Source organism: Phyllobates terribilis, unplaced genomic scaffold, assembly GCF_046119375.1.
Source record: "Phyllobates terribilis strain yellow unplaced genomic scaffold, ASM4611937v1 Scaffold_3__8_contigs__length_932513732, whole genome shotgun sequence".
Taxonomy (NCBI): Eukaryota; Metazoa; Chordata; class Amphibia; order Anura; family Dendrobatidae; genus Phyllobates; species Phyllobates terribilis.
The window spans coordinates 241,641,420-241,663,352 of record NW_027362763.1 but is presented as its reverse complement, the minus strand read 5'-3'; the positions used below and the strand labels follow the sequence as shown (position 1 = coordinate 241,663,352).

General features: G+C 42.8%; 1 protein-coding gene across 1 annotated transcript in view; it reads left to right on the top strand.

The window, feature by feature from the left end:
* Positions 1–366: 366 nt before the first annotated feature.
* The window catches only part of PLS1 (plastin 1), a 202,112-nt gene continuing 180,545 nt past the window's right edge, over positions 367–21,933 (top strand). The window contains exon 1 of the mRNA XM_073674681.1: positions 367–511. The gene's annotated coding sequence lies outside the window, so the exon portion shown is untranslated. The remainder of the gene's footprint in view (positions 512–21,933) is intronic.

The window sequence follows — 21,933 nt, the reverse complement described above, 5'->3', positions numbered from 1 at the left end:
CGTCTCTCCCTGCTACGCTGTTACTCAGTAACACAGGAGTTGTAAGTAAATTAGGAGGGAGCATGTAGTTGTGGATTTTTTACTGTATAACATGATTTCATTCAGTACAGTGAGCTGACAGCTAACGATGCTTCCCCATCTTGCACTCGCATCATTGCACTTCTGTTTCTAGGCTACTGTATGGTCTGGATCCTCCTCGCCTCGTCCGCTGCAGCACAGCTTGCAGAGCGAGGTAGAACCAGCGTCTACAGATCACCATAGCGACTAGGACATTTAAAGGCACGTCACTGCAACCTGATCCTTGGCGACTGCCAATCATGTGAACTGGGGCTTGACCAGCCCTGCCCGTCTGTCTCGTCGCTGCAGTATGATTGGGCCCGGGGAATGCCCCTCAGGTGGCAGGTTACCAGCCGAGTGCAGGTGTAGGCACACAAGGCACAGGAGCTGCCAGTCTGACGCTGATCAGCATCCCTAATAAACTTTATCCCATGAAGGATTTGCAAGGATTCAAGTAAGTCTAAAAAACTTTTTGTGGCCATATTTGTTTTGTTCTACACTGGTAATCGACAGCCCTGTATGCAAATAGCTGTATAACGTTAATAATTTATTGTACAGGATCAGAGCATCCTGCATTGTGCTAAGATTGGGGAAGTAGATAGTGAGGACAGAGGAGGCTAGAAGCACCAGCAAGGAGAGGGGATGGGGGACTTTATTCTGGATATTGCAGGAACCTCTATTCACTTTAAAGTGTCAGTTTTTTGCTGCAGCCACAGTAAGAAAATATAGTGCAATATATACACTGCATTTTTTCATTAAGTTTGCAATTTTTATTCCATAAACCCTTTATTGTTTTCTTTTTTTCCCTCCTTTTAAAAACCTACGTGATTATTTGTCTTTTTGTTTGATATTGCACATTGTGATTCTTGAAAGAGTTATGGAATCACATGAACTATGCATTCACTGACTTGTAAAAATAAAAACATAACTAAAAAATGGCAAAAAAATAAACCACAAGCAAAATTGCTAACGTTTATACTTTACTGTTTGTGCCAAGAAAAGGCTGCTAAAATATTAAAATGGTTATTTGGAACTATTTTATTTTTTTTCTTATAGGCCTAAGAACTTACAGGCAGTTAGTTGCCTGCCTGTTGTGCCCGGCGCCGATCTCTGCTAGCTCAGACCGATCCTGCTGGCAATTATGTGTCTTCTGCTGAAGTCACATCCACAGAACAGTGTGTTCTCTTCTACTGTGTTCTGTCAACGTGCAGTGACTGCCAATGTCATGCTGATTAACAGCCGGCTCCCTGCTGCATAGCTGACTATACGGCTATGTGCCCATGATGCAGAAATGCTCTGGATTTTTTCCTGAGCGTTTCTGCATCTCTCTGGCAGAAAAAACGCATGTGGATTGTACATGCGGATTGTACATGTGGATTGTACATGCGGATTGTACATGCGGATTGTACATGCATTTTTCCTGCCAGGGACATGCGGATGTGAAGCGTTCTTCACATGTATTTCCACATGCGGGTTGTCATGCGCTTTCCAAGCGATTTTAGCATCACTTGGAAAGTGCTTGTCAACTTGGTCACACTATATAAATCCATGCAACCGGCATGGATTTATATAGTGTGACCGTAAAGAATGTTAATAAATAAATAAATACTTACCTTCTGATGAGCCCCGGTGTCCTTGTCTCTGCTTGCTGGCAGCTCCCAGTAGATTTAAGGACCTGCCGACGTCAACGGTCGTGTGACCCGTCACATGACTAAATGACGTTAGCGCAGGTCCTTTAATCTACCGCGAGCTGCCGGCAAGCCGAGACAAGGACACCGGGGGCTATCAGAAGGTAAGTATAATATTTATTTTGTTATTTTATTCGTTTTTTTACAGGTTCTATGGTACCCGGGTCCGGAGGAGAGTCTCCTCTTCTCCAAACCCGGGTACCATCCGCACATTGAAACGCATGGATTCCACATGTACAGATGCAGTGATGTGGATTCCATGTGTTCCAATGCAAGTCAATGGCAGCGAAAACGCAGCGCTTCCGCAAAATAATTCGTAGTGCTGCGTATTTTTCCGCAATGATAACCTGCAGCGGAAATTTCCGCAGCATGTGCACAGCACATGCGGATTATCATTGGGGAACATGGCAGGCCTTCTACCAAGCGTTTTTTAAGCGTTTCTGCGGCGGAATTGCCGCTGCGGAAACGCTTAAAAAACGCATAGTGGACACACAGCCTACCAGTGGGGTAACTGGGGCCAAGCAAGGAAGAGTATGGGACACTCTGACGACAACCATTGGGCAATGTTCATGCGGAGTTTTTTTTGTAAGATGTTTTTGGAGCAGAAACTGTTCATATCCTCCTACGTGTGCACATAGCTCAACTCTCCAATCAAAACTCGTATTTTTTAACTCCTTTCCGATGTCTGTCGTAATAGTACAACACACGTCGGCTCCCTCCCTTTGGTGCGGGCTCTGCCGCTGAGCCTGCACCTTCCCAGGCACATGACAGCTGATCTATGCAGCTACCATGTGCCCCTAACAGCCGCGGGTGGAATGCGATCCACCTGCAGCTATTAATTAGTTAAATGCCTCTGTCAATCTCTGACAGCGGCATTTAACCCACGCAAACCGGATGCGCATCATTGGCCCAGCCCATCGGTGACCCAGTCCCATGATCGTGGGTCGCCAATGGGTTGGCATGACCCGGGGTCTGCAGGAGACTCCTGCGGTTGTCATTGCCAGATTGCTATGAGTACCACCCAGCGGTTGGCGCTCATAGCAAGTCAGCATTTCTGCAATACACAGGCGTTCTAATGATTGCGTGTGTGCAGCACAGGAAATCAGATAATTGCAGCTTCAAGTCTCACATGGAGACTATTGAAGCATGCAAAAAGTAAAAAAATGTTTTTAAAAAATATAAAAGTATAAATCACCCCCCTTTCGCCCCATTCAAAATAAAACAATAAAAAAATCAAATATACATTGGAATCGCCCAACTATCAATATAAAAAAAAGAATTAATCCACTCTGTGAACGGCGTAATGAAAAAAAAAATCAAAACAACAAAATTAATTGTTTTTGGACACTGCTACATTGCAATAAAATGCAATAACGGGCGATTAAAACATCATATGTACACCAAAATTGTTTGAATAAAAACATCGGCTTGGCACACAAAAAGTAAGCCCTCACCCGGCCCCAGATCCCGAAAAATGGAGACTACGGGTCTCGGAAAATTATGCCTCTTTTTTTTTTCTAACAAACTTTGGATTTTTTTTCACCACTTCAATAAAAAGGAACCTATACATATTTGGTATCTGTGAACTCGTAATGACCTGGAGAATCATAATGGCAGGTCAGTTTTAGCATTTAGTGAACATAAAAAAAAAAAAAAAACTAAAAACCAAGTGTGGAATTTCACTCTTCTTGCAATTTCACCTCACTTGGAATTTTTTCCCATTTTCCAGTACACGATATGGTAAAACCAATGGTGTCGTTCAAAAGTACAACTCGTCCCGCAAAAAAACAAGCCCTCACACGGCCATATTGATGGAAAGTTAAAAAAGTTATGGCTCTGAGAACAAGAGGAGCAAAAAACTAAAACGCAAAAATGGAAAATGGCCCGGTGCTGAAGGGGTTAACTTTAAATGTTTTTTTGGAGAGCTTCTGGTAAAAAAAATTGTGAAAAAACTGAGCGTGAACATACCTTTTAGGCTACGTTCACACGATGAATATTTGGTGAGTTTTAGATGTTGCAAATTTTTTGCAGCATTTCTCACCTATTGGGTAGATTAGGTTACTTACTTTATTTTACATGTGTCTATATCACGTATTTGATGCTGCCGTTTTTGTTTCTCTTGTTGGTGTCATGTTATAAATAAAGCTGCTTTGTTTTTGATACTTTCTGGTATTTGGCTTTGACAAAACTTTATTGATACAGTCATGTGAGGATTACTTGTGTTTTTAGTGCGTTTCCGCTATGGAAATGCACTAAAAATGCATATGTGCATCTAATGCAAGTCTATGGGAAAATTCTACACATTATTCTCAGCGTACCCGCAAGAGTGATTGACATGTTGCAGATTTCCGCTGCTTTTTTTGCACAGCGAAAATCCGCATTGTCAAAAACCCATCATGGGAACTTAACCTTAGGACAAATTCCCACCATGCAGATTTCATTGCAGAAATTTCTTAAAATCGATTCTGTCATCTGAATGGGAATGTTTCAGGGACATGGGACACTTGCAGAATTTTCTACAACAAAACCTGTAGAAAACACTCAGCATGTGAAAATTCCCTTAAGAGGATATTCCCATGTCATGAAAATGCAGCAGAATTTTGTAACCTTGGCCAGATCTGTGCCTTGCCACAATTCTGTCTCTGAGCTCCTTGGGCAGTTCCTTTGAGCTCATGATTCTCATTTGGTCTGACATGCACTGTGAGCTGTGAGGTCTTATATAGACAGGTGTGTACCTTTCCAAATCAAGTCCTATCAGTTTAATTAAACACAGCTGGACTCCAATGAAGGAATAGAACCATCTCAAGGAGGATCACAAGGAAATGGACAGCATGTGACTTAAATATGAGTGTCTGAGCAAAGGGTCTGAATACTTATGACCATGTGATATTTCAGTTTTTCTTTTATAATAAATTTGCAAAAAGTTCTACATTTCTTGTTTTTTTTCAATCAAGATGGGGTGCAGAGTGTACTTTAATGAGAAAAAAAAGAACTTTTTAGAATTTACCAAATGGCTGCTGTTACGGAATCGGGTGGTGGAACCTCTGTGCTGCGGTTCAAGGAGGGACCAGAGGGGCGTAACTAGGTATCAACTCCGACCGACCAAGGTCACACAGCGGCTCAATCGACTCCGTGACCAGGGAAGGACCGAGCAGAGGGACCAGGTGCTACTCTGGGACCGACCTTGTATGAGAGCAGGTGACTCCCACGGGTCAGAAGGCAGGGACTGACCGGTACAGCAGATGAGCACGGCTGGCAGGCTGACGGGTGATCCGGGCAGACGGACTGGCAGACACGGCAGGTAACAAGCAGGAGCCACCAGGTAGACTGGCTGGTAGGCACGGCAGGTAACAGGCAGGTGCTTCTAGGTAAGCTGGCTGGCAGGCACGGCAGGTAACGGGCAGGAGCCTCCAGGTAGACTGGCTGGTAGGCACGGCAGGTAACAGGCAGGTGCTTCTAGGTAAGCGGGCTGGCAGGTAACAGGCAGGTGCTTCCAGGTAAGCGGGCTGGCAGGTAACAGGCAGGTGTTTCCAGGTAAGCGGGCTGGCAGGCACAGCAGGTAATGGGCAGGTGCTTCCAGGTAAGCGGGCTGACAGGCACGGCAGGTAACGGGCAGGTGCTTCCAGGTAAGCAGGCGGGCAGGGCCCATAGACAGACTGGCGGACTGGACTGTAGACAGACTGTCGGGCTGGAGAGTAGACAAGCTGGCCGACTGGACTTGTAGTCAGGCTGGCGGGCTGGACTGGTAGTCAGGCTAGCAGCGGGACCTGAGGGCTGAAGCAGAGTATCACACACAAAGCTACAACCTTGCACGGGCACCTCCATTTTGGAGGAGGTGCCTTTTATATGAGAGGTCCTCCGGCCATTGGCCGGGGACTCCGTAGGACGGCGCGCGCTGCCTCTTTAAGAGGGAGGGAGCGCACGCGCCCTAAGCACAGTGCCCGGGAGGCTGCGCGCCGGCAGAAGCAGGAGCGCCGGAGGACGCCGGGCGGGGAGCGCAGCGGTAAGAGGGATGGCGTCTCTGCCTGTCAGGGGGCAGAGACGCCGATACTACAGCTGCAATGAAACAAAGAGTAAACAATTTAAAGGGGTCTGAATACTTTCCATACCCACTGTAAAACAAATACAATATGTGGATGGGGTTTTGTAACCCATGTGTACAGTAGCACAAGTGTTTGCTAAATTGCTTAATGTGCTCATTCTGTGATGGAAAATGAGTGGATTTTCACTAGGGATTTGATCTCATCACTGTGTAGTGGTGAAATCCACAGCACAATGTGCAGTAAAATTCACCTGTAATAAATGCAAATTTTGCTGCCGGTTGGTGGTGAAACATTTTGTTGCATCTGGACTTTCCAGAACGTTCTCTTTATGTGGGGGACAAGTTGTACTTACACTGATTTCTTTCACTACCTCTGACACTCATTAAAGTGGAGCTGCTGTTCATATTAGAACTAGAAAACATGATCCCAGGTGTAGGAATATTATTATGTCTCCAGTGATTTTTATCATTTGATTTTCAGGTGTAAAACAAACCCCTGAAGGTATAGTCATACTCCCATACTCACTGACCATTGTATGTCTCTCTTAAAGGGACTGATTTTCTGAGTATGAATTCTTCTCCCATGTTACAGATAAATAAATCTGCAGGCAGTGAAAAGCATTTATTGTGCAGTTACATTTCACATGTTAGATACATCTCTGCTTTAGGCCGATTTCACACATCCTTATTTCGCAGATCCAGTATGGTGAGCGTTGCACAGACCGTCCACTGGTCGCCTTACAGCCTCATATACATTAGGTGCAGGCTGTGTAACTCGGACTGTGAAACCCAGATGTGTGAGACTGGCCTTAGAGGGGTTGTGCCACAAACAAAAGTATATTTTAATCAACAGATCTTGGAATAATAATGACTTCCACAATTGGATATGTTTAAAAAAATGTTCCTGTGCTGAGATAATCTTATAAATGTGCCCCTGCTGTGTACTGTGTAATGGCTGTGTCTGACCGTGCAGGAACAGGTTGGATATACCTGACCAAATACTGAGCGTGTGAACGTGGCCTAATACTTGCATTCGTAGTCATTTTGCTTTTATTAGACACTGCTTGTTATTTTGTAGTAAATCAGATCTGCCATCAGGCTATACCGTCCTATGTAATAGATGTGTAATATGGGGACTGTTTCCTCTTCTATTAGCTAAAATGACAAGTTTAGAATCTCGTGTTGATCAAAGAATAAAGTGTACACTTATTTATGAGTCCAGTGTATTCATGAGGTAAGGCTCCCCCACTTTTTGATTTGGCCGCCCTTTGTATTTGCTGTGTGTGAAAATCATCATTGCTCCAGGATTATGTTCACACGTTTTTTTTTTCAAGCATGTGTAGAGTGGGTCCTGCTCCAAAAAGCCGCCTGAAAAAGCGTACAGAAAATGCTCAAAAGGATCTTTCTACTCATTTCTATGTAGAAAAAGACTTGCTGTTCACATGTTCAGACATTTGAGCGTCTTTTAATTGCTTAAGGTTTCCTAAAATACTAAGCAGTTAAAAGAAGTGAGCTGAACATTCTTCAGGTTTTTCCCGCTGGAGGACTTTACAACAGAGATCAATAGGAAGTTAAAAAAAAAAAAAACACCTGGAAGACACCTGAGAATTTTCACCTTAAAAAAATAGCTTGCTTTTTACTTATTGCTTAGGAAGTAAAAATCCGCCCACAAATCGCCATAAAAAACGCTAAAAAAAATTCAAAGGCGTCCCAAAAAACTTACCAAAATGCCAATAAAAATGTTTACAAATCACTTCATTAAACGCCTGAAAAACGTGCAAAAAGACACTTTAGGAAAAAAAATGTGGATGTTTACTGAATTGATTTGCTCAAGAAAACATTGTCAGTTTCTCCAGCCTGGAAAAAAATTTTGAGTTCACATGCGCTTAAAGTCCAGGGAGTGCTCCCTTCATAAACTATGACATAAATGCAACATTTGCCTTTTTTTAACCCTTTCGCTACCTTGGGTTTTGTTGTTTTTGCTTTTTCGTTTTTTGCTCCCCTTGTTCCCAGAGCCATAGCGTCTTTAATTTTTGGTCAATATGGCCATGTGAGGGCTTATTTTTTGCGGGACAAGTTGTACTTTTCAACGCCATTACTAGTTTTACCATATCGTGTACGGGAAAACGGGAAAAAAATTCCAAGTGCGGTAAAATTGCAAAAAAAGTGCAATACCACAGTTGTTTTTTATTTATTTTTTTACCACGTTCACTGAATGCTAAAACTGTCCTGCCATTCTTATTCTCCAGGTCATTACGAGTTCGTAGACACCAAACATGTATAGGTTATTTTATATTTAAGTGGTGAAAAAAAATTCCAAAATTTGGTAAAAGAATAGCGCCATTTTCCGAGACCTGTAGCGTCTCCATTTTTCGTGATCCGGGGCTGAGTGAGGGCTTATTTTTTGCGTGCCAGGCTGACGTTTTTATTGATAACATTTTGGGGTAGATCTGATGTTTTGATCGCCCGTTATTGCATTTTATTGCAATTTTGCGGCGACCAAAAAACGTAATTCTGGCGTTTAGAATTTTTTCTCGTTACACCGTTTACCGATCGGATTAATTCTTTTTTTATATTGATAGATGGGGCGATTCTGAACGCGGCGATACCAAATATGTGTATGTGGGTTTTTTTTTATATATATATTTTATTTTGAATGGGGCGAAAGGGGGGTGATTTAAACTTTTAGATTTTTTTTATTTTTTTTATATTTTTAAAAACATTTTTTTTTCACTTACTGCATGCTTCAATAGTCTCCATAGAAGACTAGAAGCAGCAGTTGTCTGATCGTCTCTGCTACATACAGGGGATCAGCAGATCCCCTGCATATAGCAGAAATGGTCCTGTGCTATGAGCGCCGACCACTAGGTGGCGCTCATAGCGACGAGATCATGACAACCACAGGCGTCTGCTGCGGACCCTGGGTTGTCATGCTCACCCATCGGTGACCCGCGATCACGTGACGGGGTCGCCGATGGGTGGGGCTTATGACGCGCAACCCGGAAGTGCGCGTTAAATGCCGCTGTCGGAGATTGACAGCTGCATTTAACATGTTAACAGCCGCGGGTGGATCGCGATTCCACCCACGGCTGTTGCGGGCACATGTCAACTGTAAGAATCAGCTGACATGTGCTCGGTTCAGTGAGGGCTCAGCGCAGCAGCCCTCACTGAACCGGGGGTACGCAAATGTGCGTACTAATACGGCAAGGGTTGGAAAGGGGTTAAGTTGTGTTTTTGTCTCCTTTTTCTTTGTGTGCTGGCAGATGCAGTGTTTTTTTTTATGGTTACTGACGTACAATTATAAGCATTTCATAAGTTTTTAAACATCTATTGTCAGGAATTCTATTGCCTTCTACAGTTTGACCACTAGTGGCCGCTATTGTTCACTTTAATAATTGTGCTGAGGTTTCACTCCTTACCACTGGAGGCTGCTGTTGTGTTCTACAATTGCCCTTTTCCAAGATGGCGGATTCTGAATCTACGGAATCCATCTTGTTTCCTGTTTGGGCCTACTTAAAACCGCATGGATCCCTCACTCATTGCTTGAGTATTGTGTCTAGCTGTTAGCTTACCTACAGTCTTCATCTCCTGAAAATTCTTATCCAGACTGTTCTAATTCATCTATGGATTGTTTCCTACAACTCCTTACTAACTTCAAGAACTTCTACTACCACTTGCTGTTCCTGCTTTTGCTCCTTTGGCCACTGGTTTCCAGCAGTACTACACCAGTATCGTAACAGGATACTCAGGCCTTCATCATGGATGCCACCAAGGGAGGAAAATTGGAGATGCGTGTGTGGCGCCCTGCTGCGCATGGTGCCACAGAACCCAGAAGGGTGCATGGACGGATTTCTCCACAAGAGGCCCTCACTATATGCAAACACCTCCACCTTCCACCTCATACCAGCAGAGGGAGCCCACTAGGGACATATATAGGGGAGGTGGAGCCAGGCAGCTCAGTCTTCAGTTAGTTTAGTCTAGAGATCAGTTCCAGTTAGTGTTCAGAGAGGAGCACGCAGGCTGCTGTGTGAGGCAAGCTAGGCCTCCAGCAGCATTGAAGCCTAGTGAGGGCCCCGAGCGTGGCCGAAGGCGAGAGGAAGGAAAGAGTGACAAAAAGGGAGCAGAGGAGCATACCAGGCTCACCCCAGTATATATACCGGACACCGGGTCCGAGCCTACAGGGACCCTTTACACCCAGTAGAGATAACCGGAATCACAGGAGGACTACAGGTCCCTGGCAAACCTGAAGCTAGACACATACAGGACCAGGAACCATGAAGGCCCCGACGTCCAGGGAAAGTGGTTACCAACCAGAGGTCCTACTTGAGAGCAACAGGTGGAGTAGAAAAAGCAAGACACATAAGCTAGGCACAGTTGCAGGCTGGCCAGGAGCTTACACAGAGGCAGACACGGATCAGGAGGCCTTATACCCGCTTCCTGGGGAGAAGTCCAAAAGTGCGCCCCCCACCTAGAGTACCCTGGACCGTATCTACCAGCTGTACCAGTAAAGGTAACAAAGCAAAACCCCCTGTCTCTGTCCGTTACTCCTGCGTTCTCTACCTGCACAACAACGCCCAGCGCACCCACCATCTATCTATCTACACTGCCCTGAGGCCCGCTCCACCTGTGGGGAGCTGTACCATCTTTAGCTGCCTTGTCACCTGCCTCAGAGGACTGCTGCAGCACTGGTGACCATCACCAGACACCACAGGTGGCGTCACAAATTTCTCTGAACTTTATTAGTAATCGCTACCCCTTTTGTGCACTGTCCGCCCTGGGCCAGCCACCGTGATATATATACTGTCCCCAAACAGTAAGGCCCCCGGGGGCGCGACACGTGTAACTAAGATGAACTGTTTGCTAATGAAAATCTATGCAGATATGCAAACACTAAAAACAAAATACTGTACACGGCATTTGAAAATCAGACTACTCATAACGTTCACATTTTTGGACAAGCTACAAAGGATCCACAGAATATTGTGCAAGATCTAAGCAATAAGATGCAGTCTGAACAGATCCTTGAGCTACAAAATTAACATATTGCTCCTGCCCCTGCACCCACCCTTACACTTTCAGGTTTGGTGGAGACGATGACAAATTTTGTGGATTCATCAACCAGTGCAGATTGTACTTTGGTGCACACCCTGCTCACTTCCATAATGACAGATCAAAAGTATTGTGTATCATTATGCTACTGACACATAAAGCTTTGTCTTGGGCCAGCCCCCTTATTGAAACTCATGATGATCGACTCAATGATCTGGAGGCTTTCCTAGCAGCCATGAGCCAGGTGTTTGATGACCCTAATCGTTGTGCAACAGCTTTAGCTACACTGGCGCTACGTCAGGGTAAACGCTCTGTTGCGAAGTACGCCACAAAATTCAGACGGTGAGAGATTGATACCGAATGAAATAATATTGCAAAATTATCTTTTTTTAAGAACGGACTCTCCAGCGGACTCGATGAACTAGCCCGAGCCGATGCTCCCACAAATTTTGATGACTTCATTCACCTTTGTATTCGTATAGACAATCGATTATCAGAGAGAAGATTGGAAAAGTGGGATTCAAACTGGTCCCACAACAATAATCGTTATCCACCTGCTTCAATCACCAGTCCCAGAGACTTTGAGATAAATTGTCCTCACATATCTGAAGTTGAATCAAGTTCAACCAGGCTTCCATGGAATTTTAAAAAAAATTAAACTCATGAAATAGGCCTGGACAGAAATGATGGTACTCCTGAAAATAATGTGACCAAAGGGACATGTTTAATCAAGTTGTGTCCACTAATTAGCATCACAGGTGTCTACAATCTTGTAATCAGTCAGTAGGCCTGTGTATAGGGCTACAGATACTCACTGTGCTGTTTGGTGCCATGGTGTGAACCACACTCAACATGGACCAGAGGAAGAAAAGGAAAGAGTTGTCTCAGGAGATTAGAAAGAAAATTATAGACAAGCATGTTAAAGGTAAAGGTTATAAAACCATCTCCAAGCAGCTTGATGTTCCTGTGACTACAGTTCACGTATTATTCAGAAATTTAAGATCCATGGGACTGTAGCCAGCCTCCCTGGACGTGGCCGCAGGAGGAAAATTGATGACAAATCAAAAAGATGGATAATGCGAATGGTAACAAAAGAGCTCAGGATAACTTCTAAAGAGATTAAAGGTGAACTTCAAGCTCAAGGAACATCAGTGTCAGATTGCACCATCTGTCGTTGTTTGATCCAAAGTGGACTTCATGGGAGACGACCAAGGAGAACACCATTGTTGAAAAAAAATCATAAAAAAGCCAGACTGGAATTTGCCAAACTACACTGTGTTCCAAATTATTATGCAAATAATATTTTCTCAGATTTTCCCAAATTACCTATATAAATTGCAGTCATTGTAATTTTCCAGTCAAATAACTATTAGAGTACAATTGAAAGGTTTTTGTACAAACTGCCTATGATAACAGTATATTTTTAAAAAAATAAAACACTCAAACTGCACTCAAAATGCATGTTCCAAATTATTATGCACAGCAGAGTTTTCAACCTTTTCATTTTAATAAAGAGCAAAAAAATGGTCATTTTTGAAATTATAAGCATTAGCAGGTTATTACAAACTGAAATCAAACTGTTTTCAACTCAAAACTTTATTCTAGGTGATGTTACATTTGCACATAGGACCCCTTGTTCGAAAGGAGCTTCTGAACTCTCTCATTCATTGAATTTGTCAGGTTTTGGATGGTTTCTGCTTCAATTGTTTTGCATGAGGACAGAATACCCTCCCAGAGCTGTTGCTTAGATGTGAACTGCCTCCCGCCATCATAGACACTCCTTTTGATGATGCTCCAGAGGTTCTCAATGGGGTTGAGGTCAGGGGAGCGTGGGGGCCACACCATAAGTTTGTCCCCTTTTATGCCCACAGCAGCCAGAGATGCAGATGTGTTATGTGCAGCATGAGACGGGGCATTATCATGCATGAAATGATCTCGATGGTCCAGATGGATGGAGTGGAGGATGGCTGGTTGATGGACACCCCATGCAAACACGGCTACGGCGCCAACAAGGAGGAGGTGGAGTAATGTTTTGGGCTGGAATCATGGGGAGAGAGATTGTCGGCCCTTTTAGGATCCCTGAAGGGGTAAAGATGAACTCCATAATGTATGTTGAGTTTCTCAAACAGCACTTACTGCCATGGTTCAAGAAGAAGAACCGTGCATTCCGCAGCAAGATCAGTATTCATGCATGATAATGCCCCGTCTCATGCTGCACATAACACATCTGCATCTCTGGCTGCTATGGGCATAAAAGGGGACAAACTTATGATGTGGCACCCATGCTCCCCTGACCTCAACCCCATTCAGAACCTCTGGAGCATCATCAAAAGGAGTGTCTATGATGGCGGGAGGCAGTTCACATCTAAGCAACAGCTCTGGGAGGGTATTCTGTCCTCATGCAAAACAATTGAAGCAGAAACCATCCAAAACCTGACAAATTCAATGAATGAGAGAGTTCAGAAGCTCCTTTCAAACAAGGGGTCCTATGTGCAAATGTTACATCACCTAGAATAAAGTTTTGAGTTGAAAACAGTTTGATTTCAGTTTGTAATAACCTGCTAATGCTTATAATTTCAAAAATGACCATTTTTTTGTTATTTATTAAAATGAAAAGGTTGAAAACTCTGCTGTGCATAATAAATTGGAACATGCATTTTGAGTGCAGTTTGAGTGTTTTATTTTTTAAAAATATACTGTTATCATAGGCAGTTTGTACAAAAACCTTTCAATTGTACTCTAATAGTTATTTGACTGGAAAATTACAATGACTGCAATTCATATAGGTAATTTGGGAAAATCTGAGAAAATATTATTTGCATAATAATTTGGAACACAGTGTACATGTTGACAAGACCCAAAGCTTCTGAGAGAATGGCCTATGGACAGATGAGACAAAAATGAAAGTTTTTGGCAAGGTACATCAGCTCTATGTTCACAGACGGAACAATGGAGCATATCAAGAAAAGACTCTGTTATGTTCTGGCGCTGCTTTGCTGCATCTGGCACAGGGTGTCTTGAATCTGTGCAGGGTACAATGAAATCTCAAGACGATCAAGGGATTCTAGAGAGAAATGTGCTACCCAGTGTCAGAAATCTTGGTCTCAGTCGCAGGTCATGGGTCTTGCAATAGGATAATTACCCAAAACACACAGCTAAAAACAGGACTATTCTGAAGTGGCCTTCTATGAGCCCTGACTTAAATCCTATTGAGCATCTTTAGAAAGAGCTGAAACATGCCGTCTGAAAAAGGCAACCTTCAAACACAAGACAACTGGAGCAGTTTGCTAATGAAGAGTGGGCTAAAATACCCGTCGAGAGGTGCAGAAGTCAAAAGGTTGTTCAACAAAATAGTAAGTTAAGAGTACCATCATTTCTGTCCAGGCCTATTTCATGAGTTTATTTTTTTTTAAATTCTGTGGAAGCAGGGTTGAAAAGCAATGTCTGACTTTCATTTGTTAATTTTCATAGATTTTTAATTTATTATTACTTGTGTCAGATTCAAGTTATTTCTGTGACCATTGTGGGTTTTTCTTTCATTAAACGAGGGGTACCAACAGTTTTCACCATTTGTGTATATGAAATTTGCTGATGTAGGTGATAAAAAAAATGCAGACCAACTCCCTCATCGGCCGTATGATTGTCCAATTGATCTATTGCCTGGAGCAGCAATACCCTTTGGAAGCGTTTACCCACTGACAGAGCAGGAATTAAAAACACTCATGGAATACATCGATGAAAATGTAGCTAAAGGGTTTTTTCGTCCATCTTCATCACCAGCAGATGCGCCTATATTTTTTGTCAAAAAGAAAGATGGTTCCTTAAGGCCTTGCGTTGATTACAGAGAATTGAGTAAAATTACTGTAAAGAATCATTACCCTCTGCCTTTGATCCCTAAATTGCTGGACAGAGTTCGTCATGCAAAGTTGTTCACAAAACTGGATCTTTGAGGGGCATACAACTAGGTTAGACCAGGTGATGAATGGAAAACGGCATTCAGATCACGTTATGGACACTTTGAGTACTTAGTCATGTCGATTGGACTGTGCAGTTCTCCTGCAATGTTTCACCATTTCGGTAATGACATTTTCAGAGACTTGCTTGATACATTTGTAGTCATTTATCTGGATGATATACTATTCTTTTCTAATTCTGTAGAAGAGCATCAGAATCATGTGAAAACCGTACTAGAGCATCTAAAATCCCACCATCTTTATATTAAGCTGGAGAAATGTGAGTTTCATCAAACAGAGATCCAGTTCTTGGGCTATATAATTTCTACTCAAGGATTGCAAATGGACTCTAGCAAGATTCAAGCTATCACTCAGTGGCCAACGTGAAAAAAACGTTGAAGAAGTCCAACGAATTGTGGGATTTGCCAATTTTTACAGACGTTTCATTAACAATTTTTTAGGTTTAATTGCACCAATCACCGAATTAACAAAGAAAGGCATATCGTTTGTTTGGTCTCCTCAAGCACAAGATGCTTTTCCTTACCTGAAGACGAAGTTCACCACAGCTTCTATACTAATTCATCTCAATCCTGAACTTGCCTTTATTATAGAAGTGGATGCTTCAGACGATGCAGTAGGGGCTATTCTATCACAAAGAACAAAAACAAAAGATTTGCTACATCCTTGTGCCTATTTCTCAAGAAGTTTGACCGTGTCAGAGAAGAATTATTATGTGGGGAACAAAGAGCTCTTAGCTATCATTGCTGCTTTCAAGGAATGGAGACATCATCTAGAAGGAACAGCTCAGCAACTTGTTGTTCTAACTGTCCATCATAACCTTGAATTTATCAGGTCTGCCAAATGTTTGTCCCCACGACTGGAGCCTCTTTCTGAACCAATTCAACTTTACCTCTTACAGGCCTGGCTCCCATAACGGTAAGGCTGGTGTTTTATCTAGAATCTTCTCCAAAGATCCTTCTTCAGCAGCACCACCAACTATTCTGCCTGAGTCCAATTTCCTGGGGGTGATCCATAACAAAGACTTGCTAGAAAGATATACGGGATGCATACGAAACAGACCCAATTCTTCTGCATCCACCAGATGATATATCTTTTACTTTTCAAAATATAGTATGGACTCCTAATCATTGCATTTATGTTCCAGAAACTGTGAGACTTAAAGTATTAAAGCTAATCATTGACTCCAAGTTAGAAGGACACAAAGGAATTTAAAAAAACACAACAATTTCTGTCTCGTTTCTTTTGGTGGCCCAATTGCCAAAAAGATGTTAAACAATATGTATCTTCCTGTAACACCTGTGCTGTATATAAAACTCCCCGCACATCACCAATGGGATTATTGCAGGCTCTAAAAATTCCATCTCATCCTTGGGGCTCTATATCTATGGACTTTATTGTGAAACTACCAGTTTAATAGGGAAAGAGTTCAATCCTAGTAGTGGTGGACCGACTCACCAAAGCAGCATATTTTGTCCCCTGCACTGGTTTACCATCTGCTAAAGAGACTGCTGATCTTATAATTCAAAATGTGTTTCGTCTTCACGGGGTCCTAAACGAAGTTGTCTCTGATCGTGGAACACAATTTACATCTAGGTTCTGGAAGAATTTTTGTGCAGCATTGGACATTGATGTCGGTTTATCTTCTGCATTCCATCCCCAATCTAATGGTCCGACTAAATGCACAAACCAAGCCTTAGAGCAATATCTCAGATACTACATTTTGGATGACTGGGTTGAATTGCTTCCTATGGCGAAATTTTCATACAACAATTCTCAAAATGCTTCGACCAAACAGACACCATTCTTCGCAAACTCTGAGTACTATCCAAATATCCTTCCTAATTTTCCCAGAGAAACGCCTATCCCTTCTGTCACCGACAGAATACAATCCCTGCAACAGAATCTGGAAATACTAAAAGACACTTTAAGAATTGCACCAAGGAGAAATATAAGGAAGCAACAGATAAATCTCGCAGACCTTCTCCAAGCTTCCAAGTGGGTGATGAAATATGGCTTTCCACCAAGAATTTGAAACTCCATATTCCCTCACCAAAACTGGGTCAAAAATGTATTGCTCCATTTAAAATAATTGGGCAAATTAGGTCAGTAGCTTTTCGCCTTCAACTTCCCAGAACAATGGAGATACATCCAGTGTTCCATGTCTCCTTACTAAAGCCATTTGTTTAAAATCCTTTTCCAGGGCGTCGTCTGCCTCCACCTGATCCTATTGAAGTGTATGGGCAAGAACTTTACACAGTTGAAAAGGTCCTGTGTAGCATCGGCGTTCCTGCCCTCTGCTAGGCAGGGACGCCGTCCCTCTCACCTCCGCGCTCCTCACGTGGGTCCCTCCAGCGCTCCTGTCTCTGTCGGCGCAGCGGCGTCTCTGCCCCATGTCAGACAGGGACACCGTCTCTCTCGCCCCCCGGCTCCTGGCGCGGCTTCTCCCTGCGCTCCGTTCCCTGCTGTGGCCGGCGCGTGTTCTTCCTCCAGCAGAGTGCTTAGGGAGCGTGCGCACTCCCCCCCCCTCTTAAAGGGACGGTGCGCGTCTTCCTAAAAAGTCCCCGGCCAATGGCCAGAGGACTTTCCACATTTAAGGCACCTCCTCCAAAATGGAGGTGCCCAAGCAACAGTTGTCACACTGTGTCTTCACCTCTGCTTCAGCCCTCAGGTCCCTCTGCTAGCCTGACTAGTCCAGCCTGATTCCTGCCTGTCACCTGTCTGCTACCTGGAAGCACCTGCCAGCACCCGCTGAGTCTATCTTCCTGCTTACCTGGAAGCACCGGCCAGCTCCTGCTGAGTTTATCTACCTGCTTATCCGGAAGCGCCCGCCAGCACCTGCCGCGGTTATCCACCTGCTTACCCGGAAGCACCTGCCAGTACTTGCCGTGACCGCCTGCCTGCTTACCCAGAGACTGTCCCCGTCACTTGCCGTGACCACCTGCCTGTCTACCCAGAGACTGTCCCTGTCACTTGCCGTGACCACCTGCCTGTTTACCCAGAGACTGTCCCCGTCACTTGCTGTGACTACCTGCTTGCCTTCCCTGGGAGTCACCCGCTTCCTTACAAAGGACTTCCCCTTTGTATTGCAGCTCAGAGGTTCCACCTCCTGGACCCGTTACATCCTGGATTAGAGAATATTCAGAAACAAGTTGCAGTACTTAATAAAGTGGCAAGGGTACGGCCCTGAAGATAACTCCTGGGAACCTGTAGAAAATATCAGTGTTCCTTGACTGCTTAAAGAGTTTCCCCAAACATACCCACACAAACCAAGCCAAGCATCGCCTGGAGGACTAATTAGTTACATTGTTGACCTTTATTTTTCACGACTTCTGCCCTTCTCCCTGACAGCTTGATAGCAGCTTCTGGAACAAATCCTGACTGATGACAACCCATTCGTATCTAATCTGTGCTTGGAGTTTGTCACAATTTCTGTGTTTTGTTTTTTTTTTGTCCACCTGCTTTTTGAGGATTGACCACAGGTTTTGAATGTGATTGAGATCTGGGGCGTTCCCTGGCCATGGACCCAAAATGTTTTGTTCACCAAGACACTTGGTTATCACTTTTGCCTAGTGTTTCAATATTTTTTATTGATTTTTAACATTTTTGGGAAAAAAACAAACATTATATGAACATTATACACAGAACAATCATTAGGAGGGAGCAGGGAGGGACTTAAATGGAGGGAAGGAAACAGAAATTTTTAGTAAAGAGGAGGTAAAGATGGGGAAAGGAAGGAAGTGAGGAAGAAAATAAAAATAAAACCATATAAAAAGAGGGGCAGACAAGTGTACATATGATGTTTCTAGTATTTTGTGAAACTTACAATTACTAATATTGTTGTTTGCTTCTTAATGTAGGTTATATGCTGAAAACAAGACAGATATTAGTTAAATACATATTGGTATATTAAAGTTCTTTGTGTATAACACCCTTCAGGGTAGCAGGTTGTTGATGCTTATTATATACTATTATGCTTTACAATACACTTGTAAATACTGTTTTAGTCCTTATTAATAATTTGACCTATAAAAAGAAAGTTAATAGTAAAATGGTACAATAAAACGTAGCTTTTACATTTATATATACAGTTTTCGTGGTCGAAATGTACCAGATCGCACCTTTGGGGGAAAGTTCGGTTCTATTTTCCTTTCGCCAGAATAAAGTTGTTGTAGAAGTCCAGTTTAAGTGACAAAGAGAATTCGTCAGACCTTGATAGAATTGTAAGGCTGAGTTCACACGATGCGTATTTAATGCGTTTCCGCGGCGTTTTTGCAGTTGCGTAAACGCCGCGGAAACGCATGAAAAACGCATGGTAGAAGGGCAGCAATGTTCCCCAATTGAAATCCGCATGTTCTGTGCCCATGATGCGGATTTTTCCGCAGCGTAAATGCTGCGCTCAAAAATCCGCAGCATGTCAATTAATTTTGCGTAAACGCAGCGTTTTCGCCGCCATTGACTTGCATTAGAACACGCCAATTCCGCAAGACTGCATCTGTACTTGCGTTATTGGCGCGTTCTAATGTGCGGATGGTACCCGGGTGTGGAGAAGAGGAGAGTCTCCTCCACACCCAGGTACCATTAAAGAACAAGAATAAAATAAAAAATATATATATACTTACCATCTGTCGGCCCGCGCAGCGCTCCTGCTTGGTTCCCAGCACTTGCAGTGAGTTGAAGGACCTGCGCTGACGTCAGAGTCATGTGACGGGTCACGTGACGCTGACGTCGGCAGGTCTTTCAATTCAAAGTTGCCGGGAGAACGGAGTGTAAAGCAGGACAGCGCGGGCCATCGGAGGTAAGTATATACACTCTCTCGGGTCACACTATATAAATCCATGCTGTTTGCATGGATTTATATAGTGTGACCTAGTTGTCAAGCACTTTCCAGGTGATGCTAAAATCGCCTGGAAAGCGCTTGTCAATCCGCATGCGGAAACGCATGTGAACCCGCATGTGGATCCGCATGTATTCTACAGGAAAAACGCATGCACAATCTGCATGCGTTTTTTCTGCCAGGGAGATGCAGAAATGATGCACAAATTTTCTGCTTCATTTCTGCATCGTGTGCACATACCCTTATAATGTGCCAAGAGTAAACATTTTTAAACCAGGTTGTAAACCAGAGTTATTTATCCAGTCAACAGTGCAGTTATTGTAATCCGATATAAAATGTTATTTGTAATCTATTTATAATCAACACGTTCTAATCCATGTTTTAATCTGTTGTTGAGATCCAGATAAACCCCTGTAATTATATAAAAATTCAGAAATTTGTAATCCAGAGAGTAAATAATCCTATTTTTACAGTCTGTTATAATCCGATAGATTATTAATATTCCTAGTTATAATCCATTTATTGGTTTGGGATTAAGTGAGATGACATTTTTGAGATACAGCTGTTGAGATTAGGAGGTGAAATGGATACAGGTACTCCACTTATTTTCAAGTTACTTCTTCTGGTGTTATCACCAACATTTGCCATCAGGGCCTTTAAAGAGGTAATTTCTTTCTGTAAGGATTTAACCCCTTTCTGACATTGTCAGTAATAGTACGTCCCTGTGCACTGGGCCTATTGGACCAGGTACATACTATTACGCACAATGCCATTGTGCCTGTCCACAAGCTGCTGCATCTCTATGTTATACAAGCGATCAGCCTGCAAAAAGTGAAAGTCACATAGTGGGACAAAGTGAAAGTGAAAAAAACGTGTCAGAAAGTGGGGGGAAAAAAATAAAAAAATATTTAAAAAATAAAAATAAAAAATAATCCCAAAAAAATAAAAATATACTGTACCCATAAATAAATATTATTATGAAGAAAAAAAAACATTAAAAGTACATATATTTGGTATCACCGCGTCCGGAACAACACGACCTGTAAGACTGTTCCACTAGTTAACCCCTTTAGTGAACACGGTAAAAAATAAAAATAAAAAACTTAGCAGTAAACTATGCTTTATCATCATACCGCCAAACTAAAAATGGAATAAAATGTGATCAAAAAGACGAATGTAAATAAAAATGCTACCGCTGAAAACATCATCTTGTCCTGCAAAAACAAGCCGCCATACAGCTCCATCAGCCGAAAAATAAAAAAGTTATAGCTCTCAGAATAAAGCGATACAAAAAAATTATTTTTTCTATAAAATAGTTTTTATTGTGTAAAAGCGCCAAAAGATAACAAAATGATATAAATGTGGTACAACTGTAAACGTACTGACCGGAAGAATAAAGCTACCTTATCAATTTTACTACACACGGAACGGCATAAAAAAAATAAATATTCTTGAATTGTTGTTTTTTGTCTATTCTGCCTCCCAAATATCGGAATAGAAAGCAATCAAAAAATATCACGTGCCTGAAAATGGTACCAATAAAAACATCAACTCATCCCGCAAAATACAAGCCATCACATGACCTTGTCGGCTGAAATACGGAAAAATTATAGCTCTCACAATATGACGATGCAAAAAGTAGTCTTTGCAAAAAAAGTTTTTTTTTAGTGTGTGACAGCTGTCAGTCATAAAAACCCGATATGAATCTGGTATCTCTGTAATTGCACCGAAGAATAAAGTCGTCTAATCACTTATACGAGGAACGGCGTAAAAAATAAACTCTAGGGTTAAGGTTGTGCTAGGGTTACGGTTGGGCTGGGGTTAGGGTTGTGTTGGGGTTGGGATTTTTTCAAAAGTAAAGAAAAAAAATGATGACGATATGGCGACTAGTGTTGAGCGCAAGTGCTCGCTACTTGAGTTTGCATCGGGTGATTGAATGACATGCTCAAGTCTCCGCCCCATAAGCTTCGCGTCTGTTATACATAAAGAAAAACATGCGGGGATTGCCTGCCATGCACGAGCGATCCCCACATGTTTTTTTGGGTATCTTAACCGTGAAACATGCGGGGCAGGGGCTCAAGCATGTCACTAGAGCACCCGTGATACATGGTGCATACCGAGTACCCGATGCAAACTCAAGTAGCGAGCACTTGCGCTCAAGACTAATGACAACATATTCAACATGATGACCTAATGTTATCAAATTCTGTGTCGTACCTCTGCGTTCAAAATGTTCACTATACCCCTTCATAAAATCCTTGAGGGGTGTAGTTTCCAAAATGGGGTCAT